The sequence below is a fragment of the Dipteris shenzhenensis genome, unplaced genomic scaffold (assembly GCF_047967505.1).
Source record: "Dipteris shenzhenensis isolate YYH24624 ecotype China unplaced genomic scaffold, Dip_SZ_1.0 scaf0286, whole genome shotgun sequence".
Lineage (NCBI taxonomy): Eukaryota > Viridiplantae > Streptophyta > Polypodiopsida > Gleicheniales > Dipteridaceae > Dipteris > Dipteris shenzhenensis.
Window position 1 is genome coordinate 3,303 of NW_028239592.1, and position 6,372 is coordinate 9,674.

The following is a 6,372-nucleotide window of genomic DNA, read 5'->3' on the forward strand; positions in this document are numbered from 1 at the left end:
ACGAAAATTAACTTGGTGATAGGGTGATAAAGCAATAGGTGATAGGGGGATAAAGCAATAGTCCACCCTGTTCCCGTATTTTTATTCCAACTATTTGACCACGTACCGGCGGGTATTCATCCACAACATAAACCGGATAATCCCAAATTTTCCCCCCTCATTCTCCTTTTTCTCCTTCCCAGGTGAATCTCCCGATTCTCTATCGGGATCCATTCAATCGGGTAAGTAGGGGGTGGAAAGGAGGACTCAACCATTTCCGCTAGTTCCAGAGACCTTACCCCACCTAGTTTTAGTATCAGCAGTTTTTAATCCCCCCCCCCTGGTAAGATTGAGAGAATAGTGACAGGATAATGATTTGAGAAACGGGAAACAGAATAGTTCTGTTTCCGACATACTGTGTTTCATACACCTCATCAATGTCATCATCGGTAAGCCCTTTTAACTCAGTGGTAGAGTACCGCCATGGTAAGGCGTAAGTCATCGGTTCAAATCCGATAAAGGGCTCGTGAGATTTCACTCGACTTGTCTCTTTCTCTCGGCACAGACACTCGTAATCCTTCCTTACATTGTAGAGTACCACATATGTTTCTACCAATTCAGAAAATTAGTGATCACGTCGAAATGATCCTTCGCCCGAATAGGCGACGAATATGACGAGGCCCCCCCCCCCCCCCAGATGCCTATCGAATCAGATTATCCTGATTATCCACTTTCACTGCTCGGGGGACTCCCGGTAAGATTCGCAACAAATATCCACATATATCTATCTATATAGCGGGATCCATATGTGGGTGGGGAAATCAACGAAGAATCAGCGAATCGCTACGTAATAAAGCTGTTCGGAATGTTCCCCCCCGTCTTGAATCTCAGAATTATTGCTACCCGTAATATAAGAAATTTAGGTAGATGTAATTCATGATGTGGAAGATCATTCAGTTACCCCTGATACAGGAATCCAATGAGAATTCTGACTATCGATACATCTCTCCGCAGGGGGAGATATTCCAATGAATTCTCGTATGAAAAGATTTCAGCTAACTCCCAGCTACGGGTTTCTCTCGTATCATTCCGATCCATCTCCCGCTTCTTAACCAGGAGGTAAGACGGACTATATGGTTCTCATTTAATCTATCGAGACGGGAGTTTGTTTCTCTCGTCCGACATCAAGGAAAAGTGGCCTCCCCCCACCCCCCCCCACCCACCCGCCATTAATCACCCGAATGATTCGGGAGCGAAAAGCTTCCGAATGGTATTGAGTATTGGTAGAATAAATATCAGGAAGTGTCTCTTCCATCGTGAAATAGACGAGTAAAGTGAAGATACGGATCATAAATATCTGTATGTACGCGTGTCCTACTCAATTCACCAAATAGATAGATTGCTGAAAATTGGTGCTTCTCCCACTCCTTCCTGTACTTCTCCAGTGGGCAGGACATGCGGGAGGAAACACCAGCACCACATAAAGAGATCCAATAGATGCCGTTGATTGTTCAATTGGAAGGAATCTAGCTGGGATAAAGTTCCGGATCAGGATTCATCGACGTAGCGAACGGGTTGATGGAGTCTCGGAAGAAGAGAAAGGGTTACCCACTTTCTGAAGAATCACGAAATCAATTTCGTTGTATCGGTACTCTATCCATATCCATCCGCTTGGGGGAACGAGACGGAGTAGAAAAGTACCCTCGACGGGACCTAGGAATATTGTTACCATGCCAGAGAGATTCCGACAAATTCTTATTCAGAAGGGGCAGTGATATGGTAGTTTCATTTCCTACACCACGACCCTATCATGTCATGAAATAGAAGGGCACCCAAAATGGTTGGAAGAGTTGAATAGGAGAATAACTATGACCATCGCCATTGGAAAATCCTCCAAGGAATCGAAAGATTTGTTTGATAGTATGGACGATTGGCTACGAAGGGATCGTTTCGTATTTGTAGGTTGGTCCGGTCTATTACTTTTCCCCACCGCTTATTTCTCCCTAGGCGGTTGGTTCACCGGCACAACCTTCGTCACCTCGTGGTATACTCATGGATTAGCTAGTTCCTACTTGGAAGGTTGCAATTTTCTGACTGCCGCAGTTTCCACCCCTGCAAATAGTCTCGCTCATTCCTTGCTTCTACTGTGGGGTCCGGAAGCACAGGGAGACTTCACCCGTTGGTGCCAATTAGGGGGTCTATGGACCTTTGTTGCTCTTCACGGTTCCTTCGCTTTGATAGGTTTCATGTTACGTCAATTCGAACTTGCTAGGTCCGTACAATTACGTCCCCATAATGCAATAGCGTTCTCTGCTCCCATTGCTGTTTCTGTTTCTGTATTCCTAATCTACCCGTTAGGGCAATCCGGTTGGTTTTTTGCACCCAGCTTCGGTGTAGCAGCTATCTCTCGATTCATTCTCTTTTTCCAGGGTTTTCACAACTGGACGTTGAACCCGTTTCATATGATGGGAGTCGCCGGAGTCCTTGGTGCTGCTCTTTCGTGTGCCATTCATGGCGCCACGGTGGAAAACACCTTATTTGAAGACGGTGATGGCGCAAATACATTCCGTGCTTTTAACCCAACTCAATCCGAAGAGACCTATTCAATGGTTACCGCTAATCGTTTCTGGTCCCAAATATTCGGTGTCGCTTTCTCCAACAAACGTTGGTTGCATTTCTTTATGTTATTCGTGCCAGTAACTGGATTATGGATGAGTGCTATCGGAGTAGTTGGTCTCGCTTTGAATTCGCGTGCTTATGACTTCGTTTCCCAAGAAATTCGTGCGGCGGAAGATCCTGAGTTTGAAACTTTCTACACAAAGAACATTCTGTCGAATGAGGGTATTCGTGCCTGGATGGCAGCTCAGGATCAGCCTCATGAAAACCTTGTATTCCCCGAGGAGGTCTTACCCCGTGGAAACGCTCTTTAACGAAACTCTGTCTCTGGGTGGTCGCGATCAGGAAACCACAGGTTTCGCTTGGTGGGCCGGTAACGCTCGACTGATCAATCTGTCTGGTAAATTACTCGGTGCCCATGTAGCTCATGCTGGCTTGATCGTGTTTCGGGCTGGAGCCATGAATTTGTTTGAAGTGGCTCACTTCGTTCCGGAGAAGCCTATGTATGAACAGGGGTTAATTCTACTTCCCCACCTAGCTACCCTAGGTTGGGGAGTGGGTCCCGGTGGGGAAGTCGTCGATACCTTTCCCTATTTTGTTTCTGGAGTCCTTCATTTGATATCTTCCGCGGTTCTAGGGTTCGGGGGTATTTATCACGCTCTCATTGGCCCCGAGACTTCAGAAGAGTCCTTCCCATTTTTCGGCTATATATGGAAGGACAAAAATAAGATGACTACTATATTGGGTATTCATCTAATCTTGTTAGGAGCCGGCGCCTTCCTCCTAGTATTCAAAGCGTTATATTTCGGAGGCTTGTATGACACATGGGCCCCGGGAGGTGGGGATGTACGGAAGATTACGAATCTCACTTTAAGCCCGAGTGTCATATTTGGTTACTTACTCAAATCCCCCTTTGGTGGAGAGGGTTGGATTGTAAGTGTCGATAACCTAGAAGATATTATTGGGGGACATGTCTGGCTGGGATCCATCTGTATCTCCGGGGGGATCTGGCACATATTGACCAAACCATTTGCTTGGGCCCGTCGCGCTTTTGTGTGGTCCGGAGAGGCTTACCCGTCCTATAGCTTAGGAGCACTTGCTATTTTTGGTTTTACTGCTTGTTGTTTCGTTCGGTTCAATAACACGGCATATCCTAGTGAATTCTATGGTCCTACCGGTCCAGAGGCTTCTCAAGCTCAAGCTTTTACTTTTCTTGTCAGGGACCAGCGTCTCGGCGCCAACATAGGTTCCGCTCAAGGACCTACTGGTTTGGGTAAATACCTGATGCGTTCCCCCACGGGAGAAATCATATTTGGAGGCGAAACAATGCGTTTCTGGGACCTTCGTGCTCCTTGGTTGGAGCCACTGAGAGGCCCCAACGGTTTGGATTTGAGTAAGTTGAAAAGAGATATACAACCCTGGCAGGAGCGACGCTCCGCGGAGTATATGACTCATGCACCTCTGGGTTCCTTAAATTCCGTAGGTGGAGTAGCTACTGAGATAAATGCCGTGAACTATGTATCTCCCCGAAGTTGGTTGGCTACTTCCCATTTCGTTCTAGGATTTTTCTTTTTTGTGGGTCATTTATGGCATGCGGGAAGAGCCCGTGCGGCGGCAGCCGGGTTTGAGAAGGGAATTGACCGTGATACCGAACCCGTTCTTTCCATGACACCATTAAATTAGGACAAATTGCTGAGATATTAATGGAAAGTTATTACTTGGTAGTATTAGTACCTACCATACCAGACAAATTTCCATTTTCTACTGGTGGTTCTTTGCGGAACCGGGACACAGCTCATACATAAACTAACCCCCCAGTGGGGTTAGTTCGATACGTCGGTATATACCCAGCAGTAACCTTTACCTCGCGGATGAGGGAAGGGCGAGGTGTAACTCACTGTTCATTTCTATAGGGTTCCGGGAAACCACAAGTTTCGGTAGCATTTGCACTTATGTCTACAAATCACCCCCCTGGAGGGGGTGATTTGGCGATGACGACTCATCTCCGTAAGCTAATTTGAAGCTAATTTGAATCCTCACCAGTTGTATCTGGTGGAACGTACCCATCCCGCAAATGGGTGGGTAATTGACCTTTGATCATCCCGATAAGTCAATCGATAGAACTGGTATTTTAAATACCTCTAGTTAACATCAGATCTCTCATATTTGTTTGTTTCCTATCCCTCGAACCCTGATAGGGAAAGTATTGACACGGGACCTGGGCCTGGAGATGCGGCGCATGAACCGGGGCGGAGGAGGAATACCCCCAGACTGCTTCAGAAGATTCCTCTCATCTATCATTATTAAGAATAGGCTCCCCTCGGGGACATTGGCATTTTTTGGGAAATACTAGGTGGTTCTTTTAGACCACCGATAGACCACTAATACCCCCTCCCGTCGGGTCCGGTACTGAATCAATTGAGGAGAGAGAGGGATTCGAACCCTCGATAGCGTTTCAGCACTATGCCAGTTTTCAAGACTGGAGCCATAAACCACTCGACCACCTCTCCTAGAAAGCTCTTCTCCAATTCTTCGGAGATCTTGTCGATCTTGATACACATGTATTGTATCGAGATTCACCCCTATTACGAAAGATATGAGATGATGGTTTCGTATGATTTACTATGAAATCAATATAGGGATCATTCCAAATAATCAAATTCTTACTCCTACTTGATGGATTATCAAGAGATTCGAAAGAGACATTGGATTCCGGGGTACTGAACTAGAAGGATTCTTGTTCCGTCCAAAATCCTCGGTCTCGGTATGGTGTAAGTCCCACCGGATGGGGATCAGATGGTACAAATCCTCTACTTCTGATACGTCGAGAGTCCTAACTACGACTATTGCTTTCCAATTGGCTTTATTCACATTAATCGCCATTTCATTCCTACTAGTAATTGGTGTACCTGTCGTGCTTGCTTCCCCCAATGGTTGGTCAAGCAACAAAAATGTCGTCTTTTCAGGGGCTTCCTTATGGATCGGATTAGTTTTCCTAGTGGGTATACTTAATTCCTTCATATCCCAGAGATTCAATGTATCGGTAATTCTGGCCCCCTCCTCACGATTCATAATGGCGAGTGGGGAGAGAGAATCAATAATAATTACGGTCTACGGAATCGACACTTCCTCCTCGGGGGGGGGGGGGCTCTCCGTCCACGAGGGAAAATCCCGAGACGAGGTGGATGGATTAGGTGTGTTGACTAGAGGAGTTACCACATATATAGTTATTCAATATAGAACGGGGTGGCATATCACGCGGATATAGTTGAATGGTAAAATATCTCCTTGCCAAGGAGAGGACGCGGGTTCGATTCCCGCTATCCGCCGACCCGACTTTCTTGCCCCGCTTCCACCCCCGGCAGTAGCCCCCGGGATAGTTCAGACCGGTGGAGAGAATATTTTTGAGCTTCAGGAGTGAGATATTCCCAATTGAGGAAGTCATAACCGAGTGATTTGAGGCGTAGATTTCCAATCTGGGTTTTCCCTCGAGGGGAAACAGAACATTGAATGAACCAAAAGCAATGGAGAAGCCTATATACTTACTGATGCTGCTGGTAATTACCAATTATTATTGGGATACATAAGTTCATCGGTGAAAGAAATAATCGTCCATGGAAATATGGATTGGGTGAAGCTTTTCAACTGCCTCACTTCACTTCGGAGAATTGCAAGGTTTAAGTCTCAGCGTTACCTCTATGCCGTGTTCGACTTCCTACACATCTAGGAAGCAGTCGACCTAGAGGTTGTGGGAGATGCCACATGCGGTTCCGCATA

General features: G+C 46.3%; 2 non-coding genes across 2 annotated transcripts; one reads left to right on the forward strand and one right to left on the reverse strand.

The window, feature by feature from the left end:
• Positions 1-5,016: 5,016 nt before the first annotated feature.
• Positions 5,017-5,105, reverse strand: TRNAS-UGA (transfer RNA serine (anticodon UGA)). The gene has a single exon. It is a non-coding gene; the product is annotated as a tRNA-Ser (tRNA).
• A 748-nt stretch (positions 5,106-5,853) lies between these two features.
• TRNAG-GCC (transfer RNA glycine (anticodon GCC)) lies at positions 5,854-5,924 on the forward strand. Its single transcript has one exon. It is a non-coding gene; the product is annotated as a tRNA-Gly (tRNA).
• The last annotated feature ends 448 nt before the right edge of the window (positions 5,925-6,372 follow it).